The sequence below is a fragment of the Podarcis erhardii genome, assembly GCF_964252035.2.
Source record: "Podarcis erhardii genome assembly, chromosome: 4".
Taxonomy (NCBI): Eukaryota; Metazoa; Chordata; class Lepidosauria; order Squamata; family Lacertidae; genus Podarcis; species Podarcis erhardii.
This window is the reverse complement of record NC_138508.1, coordinates 32112041-32137540: the sequence shown is the minus strand read 5'-3', so window position 1 is coordinate 32137540 and position 25500 is coordinate 32112041.

The following is a 25500-nucleotide window of genomic DNA, read 5'->3' as shown; positions in this document are numbered from 1 at the left end:
GCTCTTGAATCCTTACCTAATTGTAACTTCCTTTTTTGAACGTATTACAGATTAAGGCTGTCTCGTTTCTTTTTTCCTTTCCCCCCACAATGAAGCTATTTAAGAAATTGATTTCCATTGTTCAGAAGCTCAGGCTGGAAGAAGATGTCTCTTCTTCCAGCACATCAGACAGACAGACAAACACGAGCCTATGACAACATCAAAGCACCTCAGGTGATCAATTGTTCCTGTTTCAACAAATGCTGACAGCATTTCATTCCCCTTGTCCCACTGTCTTCTTTTTTGCTGCATTTCTTCTTCCCATTAAAACCACACATTCTGGCTTGTGTGATGGAAGAGACTGAAATACCTCTAACTACTGAGCTGTTTGGGAGCAAATGCTTGTGTTTGTTAACTCGTTAGCCCACCAATCCATCAGTGTGCATATATGCCCCTCGCTAATCTCCTTTGCATATATAGTGTTCTTCATATGCAATATTACAGAATGCATTGTAGTCTGATTTACACAGAAGTTTAGCATCAGTTTAAATATCATGTAGCTATAGCCAGCATCAAGAGTGCAATGTCTGCATTATCAATGAAATGCCTGCCACTTGGCCCCTTAAAGAGACAACTATGATCCATGGACAGCTGGCTCAGCTTTTGCAGGACTAAACAAAGGCCCAGAGGCAAATTGAGGTGGCAGAATCCATTGGGGCAACAGATCCAGATGTCAGTCTTTCTTTCCCCTTTGCTCCCAAAATAGAAATGTTCCTGATCTGAAATGGTTTTCACATACCACCTCCTGTCTCTTGGAATGTTATCTCAAAACGTGCATGTAAACATGCATTTTTTGTTGAAACATTTGAACTGCTAAGAACCCCAGAGAAGTGCAAGATCTATTCGAATATCTAAGTTCCAATCCACATATCATTTGTCCAAGAGGTATTGGGCACTTCCTAAGAAACTTCCCAAGCCCCTCAAACTACATCACTATGTGGTTTTTGGACACTTATCCCCTTGAATTGGCTTGAATCCCTTTCCACCCACCATTTGAATTCAGTTAATTTTCTGTGATTTCTTGAATAACACACAAACACAAACAGAGTGGAACTGTTAATGGTTATGATAATTTCTTCAGTCTGGAGCCTCCCACCCTCTGCCATGTTAAAGAGGCCTCAAATGCGGAAGGTTCAGTGTCATCTCAAATGTAAAATCCTTTGCTGTTTGTGTATGCATGTCTCTCTGTGTGTTGCACGTGAAGGGAAAAGCCACAAAATGCAACCCATAAAAGGTTCTTCATATGACTGGGAATCTTTAGAAGTCCTTTGAAAGACATGAAGGCAGAGAAATGATCTTAACAAAAGAACAAAAAGGGAGGGGGGAACCCACACTTGAAAGGGAACAGAAGTTCAGAAGTATGTGGGGGTGGAAATAGTCTTCAGTATGAGGAACAGAAAAAAGAGCTCTCTAACTCAAAGCAACCAAAAGAGCTCAAAGAAAGCTGTGACTTGCTATGCCAGCTGCATTCTCATGCTCTGGGGACTGCTGGGTGGAATATTAGTGGACTGTGATCACAATTCCCTAGGACACAAGGGAAGACTGTCCGATACTGCCATGAGGCCATGGTCTACTGTTACATCACCCAGAGCTTGCTTACCTAAATAGCTGGCTGACCATGAAAATAAAGGTGAGCTAAGTTTTCATGGGTGAATGTAAATGAAGGAGAAGGAGGGGAGGTTTATCCCACCCACCTCAAAAAACTTTTCATCTGGATATATATAAGCTTTACTTCTGTTCACTGCACTTCTCAACAGCTCTCTTACAGTGATTATTTTTTTTAAAAAAAATTCTTACAGGCTACATCAGCTAATCATGAAGATGTCATAGTACCGTGTCTTCAATCAGATTTGGCTATGTGACAACTTTATAATGCTTATGATGCTTTCCACCTCCCATTCTGAACATTTTTTTTTCCTATTTCATAGTCCTTCTGAACTATCATCCCCCAGTAATAACCTAACTGGTTAAACGATGACTCTTTGACTGAGGGAGATGGTGATATCTCACAACGTGCTTTATTTTTACTATTATTTTGCTATCAGCTCAGCTTCAAATTGATCAACTTTCCTCACCTTGGGCGACTTCGGTCAGTCAGTGAGAAATAATTTCATGTGCATTGCCTTGAATTTCTTGGATGAAAGGTGGGATGCATACATACATACATACATACATACATCATCACCATCATCTGAATTTCACTTATCAAAGCAGGGATACATTTTTTTTTTAAAAAAAAGCATTTAAGAGTGGAGAATCCCAGAACCCAAAAGCGTGCACGTACGCACACTGCTTAGAAGGGGGCAAAAAACAAACAACAAAACATGGCAAGTGATTGCAGCTATTATGTAAGGGAGACAACACAGGAATAGAGGGATACTGGGTGCACTCAGAGCATTGGAGATCATAGGCATAGCTATATTATCAATCTAATTCAGGCAACCAGGTATTAAATGTAAGTGTGTGGTGTGGTGTGGTGTGGTGTGGTGTGGTGTGGTGTGGTGTGGTGTGGTCTGGTGTGGTGTGGTGTGGTCTGGTGTGGTGTGGTGTGGTGTCCAACTAAGACAAGATAGGAGTGTGTGTCCACTGTGTGTGCCTTATTCCAGTTTCCTAGAAGGAGATTCTGACTAAACCTCAGGAAGAACTTTTCTAAGAGCTGTTTGACAGTGGAACAGACTGGCTTAGAAGGTGGTCCACCCCCCGGGAGTGGCCCTGCCCCATACCCTCTCATGATTGGCCAATTGTGCAAGCAGGCAGAATCCACTTCCTGGGATGCACACTCAGTCCAGGGACATCATTTGCCACTTGGGGAGTGGCCTGCAAAGGGGGCTTCTGCCACCAGATCACAGTAGATGGGAGAAGCACCGGTCCACAACAGTGCCCACCTAAGAGGGTGAGCAGACTTCTGCAAAGTCCAACTGAGTCCTGTGCTAGGAGGACTGTAACATTCACATGCCACAATCCCAGTTTCCAAATGCTAAATCCATGCTAGTTTCACATACTGATTACACAAACAGAAATACAAGTGATTGCTTTATATATGATTTTTTCCCCTTGCATCTGCTTGTCTCCTAGATCCATGTGTTCACCTCATGAAAGTTACATGAAGATTTAAGTGACATTAATAAGTCTGAGTCCATCATTGCGGCAAATACTCTTATGGATCTAATGCAATAATAGTGCAATAATACTGAAAAAGAATGAGACTGTAAAAGCTTGCTTGAAAAAGAAATGCATTTGTTTTCTTAATCCCCTTGACATGAATTGCTTGTGTCCCCAAATTAAAGGGGGGAAACATTCTAGCTCTGAGATACTTAAAGACTCATGCAAGTCTATCTTAAAACAACCTTGCCTGACTTTTGCAGAGTACTCTAGGATTGGGCAAATTGGCAAAATCAGAATCTAAATGGAAGGAAACATGGGTAATACATAGGGTGGTATGGGACAACATTCACCCACCTAGGCTGCAGAGACCTCACCTGTTCTCTAAGAATTCTCAAACATTATAGACAAACTCAGATTACAACTGCAAGTTCCTTTGATGCCCTTGGGTGCGGCTTATCAGGCCCTGGAGTTTATTTTGTTATTGTCAGGTTGGGTACTGCTTTCCTTTTTTACTGAAGACAGAGACAAAGGAGATGTTGAGCAGTCTCACTTTCTCTCTATCACCCAAAAGCATTTATCTGTCTTCTCCATGCATAGGACCTACTACTTGCTTGTTCTCCCTCTTGCTTCAAACATAACCAAAGAAACCTTTTCAAACTATTTTAATCACTCTTGCAAGCCTGAGCCCACTCTGAACTTTGGCCCTCCTGACCTCCTCCGTTCAACTGTTGGCTACTTGTGTACACTCTTAATAATTTCCTCTTCTTCTTCCCTTCTTAAATCTCAGCTCATCTGTAAGCTCCTTATGCAGCCATGTTCGTTTATTTAGATGCCTCCCACTTTTCTTTCTTGTTGGAATTGTCAGCATTTGCGCCTTCAATATATCACATTTAAGAAACTCCCATCCACCTTAGACTCCCTTCTCTTAGAATATTTCTGGTCATGGGATCTCACCCAGTAGTTCCTTAAGCTTTTTGAAATCAGCCTTCTTAAAGTCAAGAGTTCCTATCCGAATGCACTCAGCTTTACCCTGCCTCTGTATCATGAAACCCATGAGGACAGCATCACTTAATCCCAAGGTTCCCAGTTGAATAAATAGGAGGGTGGTGGAGGGCAAAGGGGGATTAAAAGCACTGAGAAGGGAAATGGAGGAAAGATATGAAAAGCAAAAGGGGTATTATAGATAAAACAACTGAAAACGGGGATGGAGGGCCGAAGGGTTGGGGGAAATTATCAGTGTCCATGTCTGCATCAAGCGACTTACAAAGTACTGATGATCTCTAAATGGTCTGCTTCTTTCGTTTATTACTGTGACGCCTGCAGAAACATTTGGTTGAACTGCAGTTCTCCTGTTGAGCTTTCTACAACAGTAAGCCTTTGTTTGTGTGACTCACTGTCCAGCTCTTCTTACAAAGGGAGTTTTAGGTAGCATGAAGCACTGCGATGACATTTCTTAACTGGAGTAAATCAGTACAAGAGCTGACTTGCTTTTGCTGACATTTCACAGGGAGTGCAACACTGCAGGTATCACTGTCAGCTCTTGATACCTGCAAAAGGTCAGCCAAGGAGAGGCAGGAACAATTCAGAGCCATCAACCAGTTCAGCTGATTGGGGAAGGTGATCAGAAATAAACCTCTTTTGTTTCTTTGTATTTAGCCTGGTCTTCTCTATCTCTTTGATTAGTCAAATATGACCACTTTGAAACACATATTCACCTGATGACTAGTACTACCTCCCCATTTATGTGCCAAAAAGAACAGTGACATTCTCCTTATATGTATTGAGGCACCCCAGGATGTGAGAGTTCACTCAGATACAGAGTGATTATATTTATGGGCATCTATTCCCTCTTTCCCAGTCACACTCACATAATGATTTCTTTCTACCAGGGATCTTTCAGAGTTTCTTTTTTCAGGACATTGGTCAGCACATACCTTCCCCACTGTAACATGTATTATACATGTGTTAAATTATTATTGATGTGCCACAAGTTTCTCCTGGTTCCCTGCCCAATTCTCTATTGATTAATAAGAGAAGAAATTGCATTTGGAGATTATCAAAGGAGATATTTTTCTGTGAGAGAGCCTAATGGGTGGAGTGGAGAGTTTTCTTACTTTTAAGGAATCTGAGGAGTGTTCTTCCTTTCATTCTGCCTCAACAGCGGCCCACACTCTGCAGTCTTCCTGGGTGCCTGCACCTCAGTCAAAGCTCAGAGGAAGACACCATGAGGTAATTTATCCCATGGGCCTTTTTCAGTTCAGGAGACTTCAGAGAACTGGATAAATGTTTAATGGAAAGGGAAAAACACGGAGACCATGGTGATGTTGCAATGTTAAGATACACTCAGCCCAGCCTCAACCAAAATTCTTGAAAAACTGGAGGAGAGGCGCAGCACTAGAATAATTCATATAAATAAATATAATGTTATGACCAAGAACTATGAAATGAATCCTGCAGGTTCATAAACACATGTGATTCAGTTGCTCAATATCCTGCATGAAAACCATATAGGTTTATTTTAAAACCTAGAGCCTTTCACTCAGTGCCTACCCCCCACTCTTTTTCTCACTCACAGCAACATACTACTAATATATTTCTAACTTCAGTAACTATCTCCCTTTTGGCTCCCTTTTGGAACAGTCAAAGCAAATGATATATTGATTTTCTACAGCTCACCTGGCATGATTGGTATCAAGGCTGTGTAGGCGTCTGGTGAAGTGTTCACAAATATCCACTACTCCCCCCCCCTTTTCAGATGAGAGAGAAGGAAAAATGTACTTCAGTAATCAAATTCAAGGCAGTCAGACTTATATGAAACCTGTGACAAAGGACAGATTTGTTCTGCGCAAACAAAATTGAAAGCGAGCCATTACTGGAAACTGAAGTTAGTATCCCCACACTTGCAGACCACATTTTTTCCCTGCCCAGTTGAGAAAATCAGATCTAGTGTGTGGTTTGCCACATATATTGGGGCCAATGACATCAGGAGAGCCCCATGGTTATCATGGCAGCCGTGAAGCCCCGAGGTTTCATAGAGTTAATGGCCTCAACATGAATGTTGACTTTCCCTAGAAACAACAGTCTAAGAGTCCTCAACACTGCCTCTGAGTGCAACTCTGTCAGCTCAGACAGGGAGACTGCAGGGAGAATCCCTATTCTGCCCCGATTACCCAGTGCCATGCCCAAATGTGGTTGGGCTCCAGCTCTACTCAGCTCCAGCAAAAAAACAATGGCTTGGAATAAGGGAAGTTATAATCTGGAAGCATTCAGAGGGCCCACAAGCTTCCCACCCCCTGGAAAGGTGGGATAGAAATAAGACCATATATCTGAGTTTGGGGTGAATCCAGCCAAGTGCAGCCATTTTTCCATATTTCATGCACAGCAGTTCTGTGATAGGTATATTTCGTGACGCCACTTTTCAGACCGCAGAGCAATTAATCTTTCATTCACTTGATAAAATATCAAAAAATGTCAAAGCAATTATACTAAATATGAAATATATGGCATTTAGGGAAGTTGTGTGATCGAACTCCATCCCCTCTGATCTTGCTTTCCTCATTCCAAAGCCTCCATCATTTCCTTTTTCTTTTTAATTAAGCCACACACCCCTGGCCCCATCTCAAACCATAACTGGCAGCTTTGTGCCCCAATGGATTTGGGAAGGTTAGACTATTGTAGCACTTGCACAGGGGAAAGATCCATCATTGACAGAGCAGTACCTTTTGCAGGGTCCCAACAGGAATGTAAATTAATAATTAATAATAATAGTTTTTATTTATTCCCTGCCCATCTGGCTGGGTTTCCCCAGCTACTCTGGGCAGCTAACAGGCATCTCCAACCTGTGGCCCTCCAGATGTTTTGGCCTACAACTCCCATGATCCCTAGCTAACAGGACTAGTGGTCAGGGATGATGGGAATTGTAGTCCAAAACAGCTGGAGGACCGAAGGTTGGAGATACCTGAGCTGGAGTGTTTTCTTTGGGGTGGGAAGTGGGGGGATATGTTTTGGGATCATAAACCTATACAAAAATCCCATACAAAATCAGCACACCAAGCCCGTCATCTTATCACAGTATGAAGTTTAGTAATTTCTCCCTCACCCTCCCTCTCTTCTAAACAAATTGGAAATGATCAAACTTTCCATTGATTTGTGTTCAAAGCATAGGTGTCTTTTGTAGGGGCAGATGGCACTCATCAACCTGGGAAGGTGACCCATGTAGGAGGAGGAAAACTCTGATCCTAATGCTCCACTGCTTTGTGAGATATATTTAGGAGAAGAAAAGGCTAAGGAGTAAACCACAAATCCAGAATGGAGTCCCTAAGATGGTTGGACATTGCCTTGTATGCCTCCTTCCAGCAACCCCTGCAGCCAAGCTGGTGCTAAACAAAGCTCTGCTTTCCTTTGGACCACATCAGTAAGGCCAAGAGTGGCGTCCTGTCATCTGAGCAGTCAGGGACCTCCATACACACTGTCCAAGATTGTGCCCTGGGGAGGTCACTTCAGTGCTGCTAATGCAGTGATTTGAATTTACCCCCAGAGACACACTCTGTTGTCTCTTGAGACAGACGAATGCCAACTAGGTGCCTTTTGTGACAACCCCAAAAGACACGTCCCTCTGAATCCGCTGAGGCAAAGAATACTTTTTTTTTTGTACAATGCAGACATTATTGCTTCAGCACCAAGCTGGGTTCCCTCGCTCCCAGCCCACATTCTAGTGCCCTAAAAATCTGCACACTGTTTTGTGACATTTTAGTTGGTCATAACAGAGAGGCTTTTGAGGTTTTATATATATATATATATATATATATATATAGTAAACAATTTCAACATAACAAATTATCAGTCCAAATAATCAATTACATTATTTTCCCCCTCCCCCTGCATCCTTCCCTTTCTCCCTCACCAAGGAATTCCTTCAGCTCCCCTCTCTGATTTCTTTGCACATATTGTTCTCTACATGTTATAAAATTGCACATATCCTTGCCTTATCTATCAACTAATAAATTTGTGGATGTTTATTCAAAACCTGCCAAGGAGACATACAAACTGTGTGATAAGCGCAATCGTGACTTCAAGAATAATGGGAACTTTTTACAAATTACCTAAAAAGACAACAAAATGAACTGGGCTTTTGAGTTTTTCAAAGTAGAAGTCTAACCCTTAGCCGTGCATGCCACTTACGGATCCTACCTCTTTTTCTGCTTAGCTTATTATTAGGTGGGTTTTTCTCTGAGAAAAGCTTATCTGTTTGGCATGCAGAGGATTGGCAAATAGTGCTCCAGGAGATAATTGTCCCTGCTGTGAAGTAAGTGGTGGTGCTTCATTCTTTGCCTGTCCCTGCTCCACTGCACTACTGTTTGTATAGTGGTATATTTCATCTATAAACAGAAAGGCCAGATGGACAGAAGAATCCTTGTTTTTTCCTGCTCCTGAGGGTAGGATTCAATTCACAAAAAGGCAGATTCCAGCTAAATGTTAGGAATAACTGTTTGACAGTTGAATGGACCACCTCAGAAGGCGGTGGATTTTCCTTCACTGGAGGTTTTTGAACAGAAGTAGTCAGGGATCTTTTTGCTGTGACTCTTGCACCAATGCAAGGGATGGGCTAGATGGCCCTTGGTCCCTTCCAAGCCTACAATTTTATATTTTACTGCTTAGAAGTAAGCCCTGGTGGTTTCAATGGGCCTGAGCACATATAGGATCACAGCCTTAATGCATTTTCTTTCATTCTTTCATTACATTTCCTGTGGCCACCTCTGTACTGTTTTAAAATCTTTCTTTCCCCAAACCTTTATTAGGCATTGCAGTGTTTCAAAATCAATCGAAGAACAACCCAGAGAATCACACACACATTGTTCTAAAATGTACAGAAGAGATTTACTTGTGGGTCACAGCAGCTACACTGTCTGCAGTCTTCTATAATTTGGGGCATGCAAGTACCAATGAAATCTAATTGTGCAGAACTGAATGCAAGATGTCATGCACAGGACTGCAAAACTCTGGAATAAAGCACTTGTCAAAAGCTGGTAGGCCTTGCATATATAATACTACTTGCATCGGACACTAGTAGGCCTGCTAGCATCTGGCATCTATTGCTGAAAGCATTTTATTTAAAAAAAATGTGAAATGCAAGTAGTGCTACTAGCGATTCCCTACTGGGACAAGACATCATGTTGTCCCCATCGGGAGTAAATTGATAAATTGGCTAAAAATGCTGGTTTTGTGAAACAGTGGTGAAATACAAGCTGTCTGCAAAATTTAAATACACTATTTATATGGGGCTCTATACAATTGGAAGTGGCTTTAAAACATGTTTTTGGCTTTTACAACAGGAAAAGAGAATAATCTGTTGCTTCCAGTTTTTGAATATAGGAGTATAAAGCCCAAGAGTTGTAGCCTGGCCCCTGTTTGCTCTACATTCTCAGGAGGGGTGTGTGTGTGTGTGTCTGTGTGTGTGTGTGATGGCCTGGGATTCGGACTCGGAGGCTGAACCTGAGGAATCCCAGCCTGCATAGGAGTCCCTGCCTCCAGAACCAGCTGAGCCGGGGCTGGGGCTTGAGCCTGAAGGGTCCCCTCACCTGTGCTGGATCCTCAGGTGCAGGCACCAGCTGAGTCTGCTCTGGCCCCTGAGGGGATGGAGGACCTATTGCCTGCAGGTGCTCCACTCTCAGCCCCGTCATGGGAAGAGGAGGTTGCCTCTGGGTCCGGTAACCCTCCAGCTTCTCCTGAGCTGCAGAGGCTCAGGGCAGAGAGGCGGAGGGAACTAAGTTCCCGCAGGAGGAGTGCTCGCCTCCAGGCCAGGAGAGGTGAGTCACCTGTGGACTGGGGCCACCCTATGCCTCAGGGCAGATAAAAGACAGCCAGCCCCAGTCCCAGGTTGCGGGAGCAACATTGTTGGTAGCCTGTTCCTGCCTGCACCCTGTCCTGCTCCCCTGCCAGAGTTCCTGACCTCACCGAACTCCCTGCCTTGGACCCAGCTACAGCTTTGACGGACTGCCTCCATACCACACCATCGGCCTCAGACTGGACTCGGACCTCGCCGCACGGTTAACCCTCGGGACCATCACGGGGGGGGGGGGAGAGATTCACATAACTGAAGTGTCTTCAAATCTCACCAGCGCTGGGACAAGGTGGTCTTGGGCCAGCAGCTTGCAATCAAAAAGGCCCCTGATGGATACAGGATTCTGTGGGGCTTAAGGTAGACAATGCAATCACTCACTTCTTACAAATACTTTGCAGAGGTCAAATAAACTAGTAATACATCAAATTATTCAGGAATTCTATAACTTAACCCAACTGAGTCTGACTGCAAACTGAGCAATGAGTTCCACTACTCCATTTTACTAGCTTTCAAAATGACCTGGACAAATGAATTGAGCATGGAGAATAAAGTTATATGTTGGTTGGAATCGTCCAATATGTAGCTAAGATAGTCCCCACTCCTTTCTTCTGTAAAGCTTCTCTGTCAGTATCCTCCTCCTTAAAGCACCAGTTAGGCACCAGAAAGTAAAACTGCATCCTCTAGCTTTGATTTCTGGTCTAAACTAGGTGACTAGGGAGGAAAAAGTTTACCATTTCCAGCATTTCACATCCTGCTTCAATATGTGGAAATATTAAGTGTCCATTACTGAACATTTAAGCAATAGTACAGGGAAAGAGAAAGTGGTCTACCTAATTACACATACTTCATGTCATCATTGGATGGTTACATTTTTTTAGATATGTGGACACTGTTTCAGTAAATTACAGCCATGGCGTGGAAAAGAGATCATGCATTAACATAAGAAGTGGGGGGAAATCAAAAATAAAAACGGCTGTAGTCAGCATCCTCTGTCTGCTAGTGCAAGACTCTTATACAACATTAAAACTCACTTTCTAGCACAACATAGGACTCCAATGTACGCAACAGTTGCACTAGTGAAAACTCATTGTCTCAGTCACCTTTGTGTGCAGCTAGAAGGACATTTGAAATTAAAACAGGGAAGAACAGAAATAAAAGCAATGTGCTGCTGTGCTCCCTTTGATCAGTGATTACAGATTTACCCTGTAAATTTCTCAGGCAGCTATAATTTAATTTATGGTTCCTGTTGTTGTAAAGCACCATGTATGCTGTGATGATGCTATAGAATGAACCCAGGGTTTATAGGGATTGCTAGGCTACTGGCTGATGGATGGATGGATTATGAAGTTGCTGTGAATAAGGATGGGCTTTTAAAACTGTAACAACAACAACAACTAGACACCCTACAGAAGCCACTAGAATTAAAGCAGAATAGTACAGCTGCAGTCTACTAATGAGGCTAAAGGAGAAACAAGAGCAGAATTCCCCAGGCAACAAAAGTTATTAAACAGTGTTAAGGATTTATTTGGCCAAGGAAATTAACACCAGAGAATGCAGACATCCCTGCTTCTTATAGTGAGTCACTAAAGTAACCATGTACACACACATACACAGTTAATAATGGCAAATAAATCACAATTTTGCTCTGCTTTGCTGTCAATTTGCTCCAAATGCCTTTGCATAAGGCACGGGGCTTTGTTAATCATGTTTAATAGCTTAATCTTACAAAGCAGCTCTTCTGGAGCCCCTGGAATAATGCATTAGGGACACTGTCATGGATCAGATTTTAAAAGGATAGCTTATTCCCTCATGGTGGCTCTGGTCCCACTGCCAGTGTATTTACAAAAGAATTGCATTGCTCTAGTGGGAGCAGTTCCTTGGAAGACAAGGAAGCATTCCTGACAATGGTGTAGTGTGAAGCACCAGACTAGGAGAAGAACCAGGTTCAAGTCCCCAGAATTAGCCATGAAGCTCACTGGGTGACCTTGGGCCATACATTCTCTTTCAGCATAGTCTGCCTCAAAGGATTGTTGTGAGAAAGGTGGGATAAAAATGTAATAAATAGATGAATAATCATCCTGGCACTGAAATAATCATCCTGGCACTCAAATATATCCATAGGATAAATATATGGACACCTGGAACAAAAGTGTTAGAAACCAGTGCATAATTTGCTTCAGGCTCATAAATTTATGGATTTGAGAAATGAAAGTTCAGGAACTTCTAGAAAACTCAACTCCATTTCTTCAGGGATGATCTAGCAGAAGATTAGCATTTGGTCAGTCACAGGAGGTTCAAAGCAAGCTTGGCAACAGATAGCAACTTCAGACAAATAATATTAATAACCAAGGAGCTCATCATCCTTACCTAGCCTTTGAAATGGCACTCCTGACATGGTTTTGAGATGGTGCTACCTTTTGAGCATACCTTTGGGCTTTTCCCATTGACTTTCACAGCAAAAGTAAGGAATGCTAAGGAAGCACTTGGTTTTCAAATTCTTTGGCACCAAGTACAATATATTTACTTGAATTGCACAGAGAGGAAATTGCAAACAGGTAGTTTTATATACACCTGCTTTCTGCTGTTCAGGTTTGAAAAGGAAAAAGGCATAATAGATAGCCTCAGATCTTCATTATACTGCAGATAAGTATAGAATATACGTAAACAGCTTGGGAGGTTCTGTCACAGAGGACAGTTGGATTGAAAATAAATGACCTCAGGTGGCATAAACTAGGGGGAAGACTCCAGTCTGCCATTGATAAACGAGCCCTGCCTCTTTTACTCCCACAGAAAAGAGGAGAAGATGATATTGCAGATATTCCACCCACCTTTTTCTAATAGATCTCAGATGAAAAGCACAGCGTGCGAATGATCAAATGCTACTGTAATGACCGCTGCTACATAAAGAATATAAAAGCACTGGATTATCTCACTGCGCAACCTGTAATTTTGACTATTACCTAGTGGGCTGGATTCAATTGATATTTTGTTTTCAGTGACAGCCCAGCCAGTGCTTGCATTCTGCTGATCAGCACAGAAGTTAAGCAACTGCCAAAGGGACGGATAGGTGACCCACAGGTTCTAGTGACAGGATTCTCCTTTGCATGTATGGATTTCTTGGATCTTATCCACAATCAAGTCTCAACACTGAAGGGATTCAGTTTGCTTCTGCTCCCTGTCCCTAATCCATGAATGGGGAAATTGGATCCAGCTGGCAGGGCAGATTTACATACCCACCCACCATGGGTCAAACTTGCAGGTGGGCAAGATCATCCGCCTGTCAATCCCCTGATGTCACAGTGAGGTCAGATGACATGCAGAACCACTGAGCTAGAGGGACCAGTGGTCTGAAGAACATAAGAACAGCCTGCTGGATTAGCCCAATGCCCCATCTAAGTCCATCATCCAGTTCTCTTTTTTTAAAAAAATAATTTTTATTAATTTTACAACATAAACAAAAAACAAACAAACATAACACGACTTCCCCAAACCTCCCCTTCACTGCATCCTTGTTTTAAAAATTTTTAGCAATCCTTCATCCATTTTTATATTTAATTCTCTTTAAAGTTTTCTTAAGCTTAAATTTTTTCAGCTGTAATTCTTTATATCAAATCCCTTGACATCTTAACATTCCGAAATTTTACAACAATTTTTAAGATAGATTTTAAATTTTTTCCAGTCCTCTTCCACTGTCTCTCTCCTCTGGTCACGAATTCTGCCGGTCATCTCTGCCAGTCCCATAAATTCAGTCACCTTGGTCTGCCATTCTTCCAGAGTAGGTAGTTCTTTAGTCTTCCAATACTTTGCCAAAAGAATTCTTGCTGCTGTTGTTGCGTACATAAAAAATGTTCTATCTTTCTTTGGAACCATTTGGCCTACCATGCCCAAGAGAAAAGCCTCCAGTTTCTTTGCAAATGTCCACTTAAGGATTTTCTTAATTTCATTATAGATCATTTCCCAGTAGGCCTTAATCTTCGGGCAGGTCCACCAAAGATGATAAAAAGTTCCTTCGCATTCATTACACTTCCAGCAGTTGTTATTGGGCAAATGATATATCTTTGCAAGCTTGACTGGGGTCATGTACCACCTATAGATCATTTTCATTATACATCATCCAGTTCTCAGAGTGGCCAACCAGTTGACTGTGGGAAATCAGCAAGCAGCACCAAGCACAAGAGTATTCTCCCCTGCCATGGCTTCCAGGAACTGGTATTTAGAAGCATTACTAGTTACCACCAATAGTCCTATCCTCCATGGATCTGTAAATCCTCTTTTAAAGCCATCTTGGTTGGTGACCATGGGTACCTCCTGTGGGAGCACTTTCCTTAGCTGAACTATGCACTGCATGAAGGAGAACAGATAAAAATCTGTCCCAAGTCTTCCAACAGTCAGCTTCACTGGATGTGCACGAGTTCTAGTGTTAGAATAACGATTTTCTCTATCCAATTTCTCCATGCCACACATGGTTTTATGCAATTCTGTCATGTCTTTCCCACCTTTTCTCTAAACTAAAATGTCCCAAACTTTGCAACCTTTCTTTATATGGAATTGCTCCAACTTCAAATGAAACTACTTGGTAATATCCAGCAGCACTACTAAATGAAGGTTAAGAAACTGCTCTTTGTACCAATCTTTCCCTATGCAGTGGTACCTCAGGTTAAGAACTTAATTCGTTCAGGAGGTCCGTTCTTAACCTGAGGTGCCACTTTAGCTAATGGGGCCTCCCGCTGCCGCCACACAATTTCTGTTCTCATCCTGAAGTAAAGTTTGTTTCCTCCCCCCCCCCCCGAGCATATACCCACCCACACGTCCCCACCCCCCGACTTCCCTCAGCTCCTATCTCTGGTTTCTCAACATATATTTTTATCTGCATGTTATAGAGTTGTAAAGATCCTCAATTTATCCGTCTATATATTACCAATAAAGATTTTGTGAATGTTTATTCAAAACCTGCCAAAGAGTCCAGTTCGTATTGTTGTTTCTTCAAACATTTCCCTAACAGAAAAGCTTCGGGGTTTTCCACAAATGTTAAATGAAACATTTTCTTTAACTCATTATATATCATTTCCCAAAACATTTTAATTTTACTGCAGTCCCATCACATATGGTAAAAAGTCCCTTCTTTTTCCTTGCATTTCCAACATAGGTTTGAGGCTGTTTAAAACATTTTCCCTAATTGTACTGGTGTTATATACCATCTGTACATCATTTTCATGTAATTTTCTTTCAGTAAAGAGCAATCTGTAAATTTTAAGTCAATTTTCTATAACCTTTCCCAATCTTCCAACATAATATTGTGGCCTATATCTTGTGCCCATTTAATCATAACTGCTTTTACCTCTTCATCTTTAGTCTCCCATTCTAACAAAATATTGTATGCACCTTTCAACAGTTTTACTTTCCCTTCTATCACTTCTTTTTGAAACCTAGATGTCGTGTAGCTGAATCCTTTATTATCTTCTTTGTTTCGTATAGTTGTCGGTAGTGTAACCAACTCTGAAAATGGTCTTTTATCTCTTCATAGTCTTTTAATTTCCAATTTCCATCTTGATCCTTTAACAGATCTGTATATGTAAGCCAATTTCCTTTCTTTCCAAGTGGTTTGAGCAGCAAAGCTTCATGTGGTGAGAGCCACCAAGGAGTCTTTTGTTCCAATAAGTCTTTGTATCTCTCCCATATTCTCATTAATGATTTCCTAATTAAATGGTTATGAAAACCTCTGTGTACCTTCCCTTTCCCATACCATAAGTATGTGTGCCAACCGAATCTGTTATGTCCTTCCAATTCCAGTGCTTCCTGCTTTTCCAGCTTCATCCAATCTCTGATCCATACCAGACAAGCAGCTTCATAATATAATTTAAAATCTGGGAGGGCAAACTATTTCTTGGTTAGCGGAGTCTAACCTGAAGCGTCTGTAACCCAAGGTACCACTGTATGTTGGAAAGATGCGTGCATTTTAGCCTCCCAATATAAAAGATTCACATGTGAAACGGGTGGGAGACAAACAGTCACAGAGTTGCTGTATGCATTCTGCCAGGCCCTAAATTATTTGAAGTCGCAAAAACTATTGGCATAAGTTTTTTTAAGGGACTGGAGGCTTGGACATTCCTTCCAACAAAGGAAGGCTATTAACAGCAGACCTCCAGAACAGCTTAAACTATAAGAATAGAAACTTAATCATAGCCCAGTAAGTGCTGGGAAGTTCAGCTCATTTTGATATGTTACATTTGATCTGTGACAGTTTTGTGATTTCTTCTTCTTTGCTTTGGGTATTTTTTAAAAAACGAAATATCCTTGTATAATGCAACTTTTCTGAGTTTTGTTGTATGTAATTGCATGGGGGTTTGCCTCTGAAAATTATCTTTGCTGAGAGTCCCTTGAACTGACCCCGGCAAATCCGTCTGCAGGCAGTTATGCTCAGAAAGCCTAACTCAGAAACCCTGTCACTGGATGGAGAAGTGCTGTTGTGACAATTAATCTTGGTTTATTGTATCCCCTGTGGCTATGCTAGTCACATGTGCCAACATTTGCCGCTGTGTTTGTGGCAGCCTATGAAACGTAATGAGCCTACTTGTACAGTTCAGGAAGGCAGTTGCCATGTTGCTTTCCTACTCTCAGGTCTTCATGTGTGCTGATTCTCAGCACAAAATGAAAAGAGCACCCTTCTCTTATGTAGAATGCACATTATGGGGAAGACATGTGCACAGGAACTTAAGGAAGCTGCCTTACACTGGGCTAGCCTATTGATCCATCTAGCTCAGTATTGCCCACACTGACTACCAGCAGCTCTCCAGGCTTCAAGGAAGGAAATCTTCCCCAGCCCTATCTGAAGATGCTGAGGATTGAATCTGGGACCTCTCTCCTTCTGCATTTCAAACAAATGGTCTACCACTAAGCTCAGCTAGTCCAGTCCAGCAATATTTTTTGTTTGTGGAAAAATCCAGTTCTGGTGTGTATGAGCTACAGTAGAGATGTAGTGGGGAGAGAGTGCTTCACCCTGTCCCTTCCTGCTGCTTCCCTGCTCTCTAAACTATCTCCACAACTAGCTTCTTCCTGTACAAGAAGTGTCACTGGCTACAATTACATGCATTTGTGTGTAATGAGTAGTTTGGCCCTCCCTTTCAAAACTCTGATTGTCATATGAGCTTATATATAGAAGAGCTTCAGAGTATTATTGCCCAGTATCTGCAAACAGCATTTAAAAAAAAAAAAAGATCCCCTTTTCAATCTAGCTTTTAGCAGAAGCTCACAGAAGCTTGTTTGGAGAGAGCTCTGTATACAGGAAGAAGCCCTGCAAGAGTTACAATGCTAGATGAAATACAGTTCTCTCTACTGCCAGAGCCAGATACACCTCAAGAAAGGGCAAGCAACCCAAGTCTGGAAGATGGAAATATAACTGGCCCACAAATGTATTTCCTGCTGCTTCCATTGTTTATTCTCCGAATACAAAATTACATTTATTTGAATTTGAATCTCATTTGACATACCTTCGGATGATGCTCCTAGAATTTAAAAATCATGCATGTAATTCTGGTAAATTCATAGTGTCAGTCCTTGCTTGTTACAGTGAATTCCATTGGTTAAGTACTTTCCCTCCCACTGATCATATTTATCAGTTCTAAATGGACTCTCTCACTTTTGTTTAGTGTGTCCCTGCTCTTCTCACTAGAAACTAAGTAAACAGGAGGCACCAATTTTTCTAACTCCATTACTAGCCTGTTCCATGCATAGTTTGACAAAAAAAAGGGGAGTCTTTTAAAACTCCTTTTCCAGCTTGAGAATCCGGAATTAGAATTGCAAATTGGCTGGATTTTGCCACTTTTATCCAGTTTTTGTTGTGGCAGCTTTTAGGGGAAGAACAAAGTCACAATCACTCCACTCTTATCACAATAGTCAGATGCTAGAAACAGAGGAATCTGCTTTATACTGAGTCACACTATCTAGCTCAGCCTATGCTGTCTGGTGGTGGCTCCTCAGGTATTCAGACAAAGGTCACCCCCAGCCCTTAAGATTCCAGGAACTGAACATGAGAACCTTTGCTTCCCAGCCCTTTCCCAAAGGAGAAGGTTTCCAGCACTGTGTTTCAAGACCTGTGACCCAAATACCAAACTTTCCCCTGAAACACTGGTCCCTTATTGATAGAAAAAGCAACTGTACTACTACGGATGCAACTGGCTACCTCATATTCACAGAAGACCCACTGAAACCAATCGTTTAAGCCAGATAATACACTGTATAACAACCAAGCCAGATACTACTCTATATAATTTCTTAACAGCCTCTGCTCCCAGATAAATGGAGAGTAAAGTCATTGGGCCAGATTGCTAGTTTGGGTCTGATAGACTCTAGGTACAAGATTTGGGCCTATGGCTGTCCTATCTAAGACAGCAGGCACTGTTCCATCTTCATCCAGCAAACCTGTGAATGATGATCCTGTAAAGTCAAGGGTGGGGTTCATCACAAAGCTGACAGAGTTTGGCAGAGTTGCTCTTAGATGTAACTCATGCGGAAGGTCCGTCACTCAAGCAGCAGAGCACATTTGTTTATATGCAAAAGGTCTCAGGTTCAATTCCTGGCATCTCCACATAGATCTGGGAAATCTTCTGCCTCAAAGTCTGCACAGCCACTGCCCAAGGGTGGGCAGAAAGTAGGCTGGGGTCTATGGAGAGATCTCTGGGGGAATTGAAGTACATCAGCAGAGACTTCTGACTGCCAATTGCCTAACAACAATAACCACCCCTCAAAACATGTTACTGAAAAATAATACTTGGGGAGAATTCAGGAGTGGACTTTTGTGTGAAATGACCCATTGAGTCAGGTACTGCTACTGAGCACAGATTCCTGGGATGAGCATGGGCTCAGAGGCACCCTGTTAACTTAATCCTTTATAGCATATGTTCATCCTGCTGAACCTCTACTTTGTTTCTGGCTCCAGTTAGTGGACCTCAGTTTTTATACAAAAATAAAAGCATACCTCAGCCTCAGTTTATGCCCTCCCCTGCTGCAGACAATTCTTAGCTAAATGATGGATCCCTGGCACAGTCTTGTGTTTCATAATATGGCCAGCTGGTAGTAAGGACTGCATGATCCTGTCACTTTGTGGAAATGCAAAACCTGGTGCGGGGATTAGAATCCAACAGGCTGAGAACCTCTTCTCTCTTTCATGTAAACACCACAGATTTGTAGCATGTACTGCAAAGTGTACAGGTCAGGCAAAGTAATATTTGGAACCTGATGAAGGAACATGTGACCTGAACAAATGCTAGGAACAGGTGACTTGGGGCTGCCTGTCACATGCTATCTACTCAAATGTCCACTCAGGAGCTAAAACAAATAAAGCTGGCTACCTCAAGCTGCATGGCCATTGTTGCGCAACTGTTCATTATCATATTTTAATTCATGAGAATATTTACAGGATCAGTGCACATTCAGCAAAGGGTGAGCATGCAAGCAATTGTGAAAGATTCTGATGAGAGCTATGCATGCAAAGGCATTGTCTTACATGGTAAGGTAAATTATGCATGCAAATCATGCATCAATGTCATGAAATGGACTACAAAAACAATAAAATAAACACATTCAAAATGGATTGGAGATTCAGAGATACTCTCCATCTCCATTTTGTCTAGTGTGAGCCGTGGTAAAAAATTTGTTGGTGATTGCACATGATATCCAAGAACAGGGATAACATTGGTCTTCATAGTAATTTTTCTTCTCTCTTTGCAGAAGCAGGAGGGAATGAGGGAATGGGAAACTGCTTAATTTGCATAATTTATGCAAGTTGCACAATTCAACTTTACTTGACATGGATTTTTGACTCTTTTTTTGGCTGGTTTTTTTGTTGCTGGCTAAAATTAACTGGGCAGTTTAAACTGGATGAGTTTCCACATGCCACCTGGCTTCAAGCTCCACTGACATCAGGAAATTTGCATTTTCATATATGCATTGCCCATCTATGAGGCTCAAACACCGATTCCTTTAAAATAGCCATTTTAAGCCGAGCTAAGAAGAAGAAAACACCTATTTTCAGGGGAAGAAAATGAACCTTAAGACTGAAGCCAATCATATGCATATGTAAGTTCCCTGGGGCTGTATTTTTTAATGTTAAGCATTTGCTTATTTTCTGATAAAACGTTCATATTTCATGGCACATTAGCAAAGAGCCGCTATCTTATGACCAAACTTGAGATACATTAACACGAGAAAACAGACCGAGTTTTGTAACTGGTGATGGGAGGAAATGCTGCAGTTCAGGAAACCTCACTCCAGGGCTGTTGTCAGAGCCCGGCATCCTTGAGAAGCTGCTGGGGTCCCAGTAGTCCAGGAGGACCCACTGCTGACACCTGTGCAGTGTCACTCCAGAGCACTATTTGTTAATGGCAGTCCTTGGGGAGCATGATTGTGAAGAAAAGGAAAGCCTACCTGAGGAAGGTGGGGAACCCACTCATGCCTACAGGGGGAGCTTGCTAGATAAGGACTGTGCAAACTCTGCTTAATGAAAATGACACTTCCAAGCCCTTTCCAGCTGGGGAAGGCAGGAATTCTCTCTCTCTCTCTCATGTGTTTGATTTTTTTCTCAACTTTCTCAAAAGAAGAAAAGACATCCATGGCTCAGCTAGAGCTTCTTGTCGCCATTGTCTCTGTAGTCCTGTTGATGATCTACCACCCATCTCTTGACTACCATGCAAGCAAGTATTCTGGTGCACCACACAGCAGGTTAGGGAAGGGGCCAGAGACAGCAATCATATTGGGAACAGAAGTGAAAGGATAGAGTGGAGACCCACCTTTTCTCCCATTCAACCAGCAATTTACAGTGTCCACTGTCCAGATTGCAAAAACCCTACTTTCATCACAAGGTCTATTTTCAGAGCTCACTCTGAAGACACTCCCACCCACCGGTTTGCTCAGCCAGAAGCTATAGCTGGATTTTGAGACATCAGGCAAAAAGGGAGATGGGAAAAGACCTCACCCCCAGTACTCTTGGCATCTGCCTTCCTGCACAGCTGGGGATATTAATAATCATTGCTTTCATCAGTGAGTGAGGAGGAGAGAAACCAAGTGTTTTGCTGCTTCCTGTTTGAGTTAATTTCTTCTGACAACTGCTGATTTGGGTTTGTGATTCAATCCTCCATATGTCTAGCTCTATTGGTCAATTAAGTGCAGGGGGTGATTAGGGGAAGCAGCAATGCTCAGACTGATTATGGGAGGAAGCATCCGGCAGTGCTCAGAACATGCAAAACAGCCAAGCGTGCTTAGCATTAACACTTGGCTTAGCAGAGCATTCCAGTAGTGGCTGCTGCTGCTGGGCAGGTCAGAGGAGACCTCCCCTTGCCACTTCTGGAGAGACTAGATGCATCCAGCCGTCTGTTGGCTTCATGAGAGCAGCATGCATGGCTAAGAAGGGAGAGATGATCTCTGACTACTACTACTGCTGCTGCTGCTGCTGCTGCTGCTGCTACCACTACCAATAATAATAATAATAATACAGTGGAACCTCATTTTTTGAACGTCTAGGCTGCCGAATGTTTCGGAAGCTGAACGCCAAAAAACCAGAAGTAAATGTTTCCATTTTCAAACGCGCCTCAGAAGTCAAACGGTTTCCCAGGTTCCAGTTACAGATAGGTAGCCGTGTTGGTCTGCCATAGTCAAAACAAAACAAATTCCTTCCAGTAGCACCTTAAAGACCAACTAAGTCAGTTCTTGGTATGAGCTTTCGTGTGCATGCACACTTCTTCAGATACACATCTGAAGTGTATCTGAAGAAGTGTGCATGCACACGAAAGCTCATACCAAGAACTGACTTAGTTGGTCTTTAAGGTGCTACTGGAAGGAATTTGTTTTGGTTTCCCAGGTGTGTTTCTCAATTTTCTCCATTCACTTTGCTGACAGCCCTTTGATCCTTGGTTTTCAAATGTTTCGGACTTCCAAAACAGATCACATTCAAAAACCAAGGTTCCACCGTAATAGTAATTTGAAACAATCCTTCCATTATATAGCGTCTGGTATGAATGCCAGTAGATGGTTTATATATAGGAGCTAGCAAGAAAATGAGATCCACCTTACAGTAATGTAAATTATTGTAAATCTAGTAAGTTATTGTAAATAATGTAAGTAATGTAAATCTGGGGGAGAAAAATTGAATAACCGGAAACTGTTATAGGGTTTTTTTGGGGGGTGGGGGAGAATAAAGCTAGTGGGAGTTCTAAAACAGCACATTAATAGCAAGCTTAGAATATTGAATTAATAGTGAAAAATACTTAAGGGGCTGTTATATTCTCCCCTGTATTTTGTCATAGCTTTGACTATCCCCTTTGCCGCAATCCTCTTATTCCAATAATCAAGCCCACACCAACCATAGATAGGTTCAAGCACTGGAACCTTTTCAGTGTAAGACATGAAAGACTGATAGGCAATCTGGGGCTTCGTGGACAGAATAATTCAATTGCAATTTTATGAAGTGAAAAGGTGATGTCCCCCTCTGCAGATCTGGCAAGATGGCAACTGGAACACTGCCTTCTGGGCAATGTGCATATGCAACAAGATGTTGAAGAGCAGAGGGAATTCAGTGGAGAGCAGCAAAAATGATTAAGGGTTTCAAAGGGTTGACATATGAGGGAGATTAAAATAATTAAATGTATGTGGCTTGGCGGAATGGCAATGAAAAGAGTCGAGATTCCCCATCTGCATGTGTGTGGCTTTTATGGAAGCCAAATGAGCTGTGTGATGACGATGGGGCATAACTGGAAAATGGAGGAAAAATGCAGATTCAGGACCAAGAAATATTTCCCGGTACTGAGATCTGGCATCCCTTAGGATAATATTGCCAAAAGAAGAGTGAGATGTGCTACATGGAAAATTAATAGGAAAAGGGATTTGGACTGAACTGCAGCTAACCTCAATGTTTTGAGCAAATTCACCAGGTGTTCACCCATAGTTAGGATACTATCACAATTGTCATTTATATTTCTGCAGTTGTGTTCATTTTACCTCTTTAGTGCGTTTTTACAATACTTGAACCTTATTTGCAGATTCTCACAAATGCAGCACAATAAAGTGGTTCTGTGTCATTAATACCAAAATTTCCATGATGTAGTGCAAACTGATAGGTGTGTGTTCTTTATATTCAGGGTTGTTTGACAGTGGAATGGACTCCCTTGGAAGCTGGTAGAGTCTCCTTCATTGGAGGCTGGGTGGCCATCTGTCATGGTGCTTTAGTTGGGAGTCCTGCTTTGCAGGGGTTGGACTAGATAACTTGCAGAGTCCCTTTCAGCTCTACAATTCTATGATTCTATGACTGCGCATAAATTGGAGTGCTGTGTGTCACTGACACAGGGTACTTGGAACCGGCTGCTGCCATCACTGCGGCAAGCTTTTCAAAATTGGCCATGTCACTTTAAATACATTAGACAATAAATCATCCCTCTGAGACATCCCCAAAGGAAAAATGGGGGCGGGGGAGTCAGAAATAGCAGTTAAAAGCCCTTTTCTATTACACTATCCCTAGGGAGCTGTAAAACTTGGAAAGTTTTTAAAGTAAATTGTATGGCCAAGGGCTTTGTGTGCGTGCAAACACACACTGTGCTGTGCTTTCCACTATTGTCTGTTCTAGCACAGGCATCTAAGCTGCATCTCTTCTGTCCATCTTTCTTTGCCACGAGCATATACATCTAGATGTTCAATTCCTATTCCGTTCAGCATTTTTCTTCTTCCTCCTCTATCTTTTTTCTCTCCACTATTCTCCACCTCCTCAGCTTCATCACTCCTCCTCCGTCTGTAGTCCAGCCCACCCTTTGTGATGCTTGCAACAGAAAGCGAAATGTATGCACGTTGCAGACTACTCTGGCTCCAGTTCAATGTTCATCAGGGACATCTGCATCTGTCAGGGTTTACTGTGGGCACAAGAGTACCTGGGATGGAGCCCTCTGTGGCTTCCAGGCCTCTACTCAGCGTTTGAATCCGGGAAAGAAAAGCAAGGCGCGACATCGGGCTTGTGGGGCGCTGAAGCGCAATTTCTAGTCGCGTCTGTGCCGCCGTGCCCGGCAGATCCCGGCAGCAAAAGAGGCACGTCTAGGGCTGCGGGGGACAGTAGGATGCTTGGAGCTGCTCGTTCTGTTGCTCCAACTTCTTGAACAGCTCCTGCAGCTTCGGCACTTTGGCGGCGTGGCTGCCTAAACACCCCACGACCCTCTCGCTTCCCAAGGCAGCAGCAGGAGCAGGAACGATCCTGCTGCGACCACCTCCTCCTCCTCTTCTCCCTCTCTCTGTCAGGCGAAGCCTCGCGTTCTTTCCCTGACCCAACGCTGCCGAGCGAGGGGGAAAGCTTCACCTGACCGAGGGAGGGAGAAGAGGAGGAGGAGGAGGAGCAGGCGGCGGCTGCAGGATCCCTCTTCCCCACCCCCACCCTCTCCTTACAGACCGGGCAGGCAGGAAGCAGCCCGATCTGCGTCCTTAGCAGAGAGGGGGCTCTCCTTGAAGTCCCGCTTCAGCACACGTGCTCTTTAACGTAGGGCTGGCTAGGAGGAATTTCTCCTCCTACGCCCTCGGCGCCAGCAGTGACAATTTAAATTGAAATCTTAGGCGCAGTGTACTGCGACAAGAGTTCGGAAAATGCTCCCAATAATAAAATTATCTATTGCAGAATGCGCCCATTACTATTGAAGTTTCGATCACTGCCTCTACGTACACCTCGCTACCAATCTGTGCTCCCTCTTCCACTTGTCTTCTCGGTCCTTGTCCACTGTCACTTCCATGCACAATATAATTTGCAATATCATAATCTTGGGACAACTCTGACACTACATTCTGACTCTTGGCTTAAAGTGATAGTGGAAGAGCAGCCCATGTTCCAGGTCTTTGTCAGAAGTATCAGATAGAGTTGTGAGAGATCTATGAATCAGAGGGAATCTCAAGACCCTACTCCCATTGCAATCTTTACAATTCAGTAACAACTCCATGGTGGTTTTATAATCGGTAGGCAAAAAAAATGGAACATCAGAAGCGTCCCTGGGCCATTTGGCTGTTGCCAAGACTTCATATCTAGAAAGTAGTCACATGGAATCCCCATTTTGTAAAAGCAATGGAGACTTCTGAAACTGCAAAGTAACTCGCCTGAAGGATCTGGAATACAGTTGATTCTACTACATAACTGGTTGGAATAATCCAACTGAAGGAGTATCAGAAACGTTGCTTATGTAGAATCATACAAACACGGAGATCTACAAGGTAGTTGTGTGGATAGTGTTTTATAGTTTATTCACTAGGTGGCACTGGACTTAGTTGTTTCCGAGTGAATCTAGGAGAATCCTGCTACTGTTGCTAATGTTGAAGACAGATAAAATGTTTCAATTTGTGATTGGTATATCCTCTAAGAAGCTACAGCAAATGTGACTGGCAAGAGGCATTTGATAATAACATTCAGCTCATAGGGATTCTCTTGGTTTCAATCAACCTATGCTACAATAGATTATTATAACTCACTTGTGGGCAGTAGACCCCACACCAGAGTCAGCTGATCT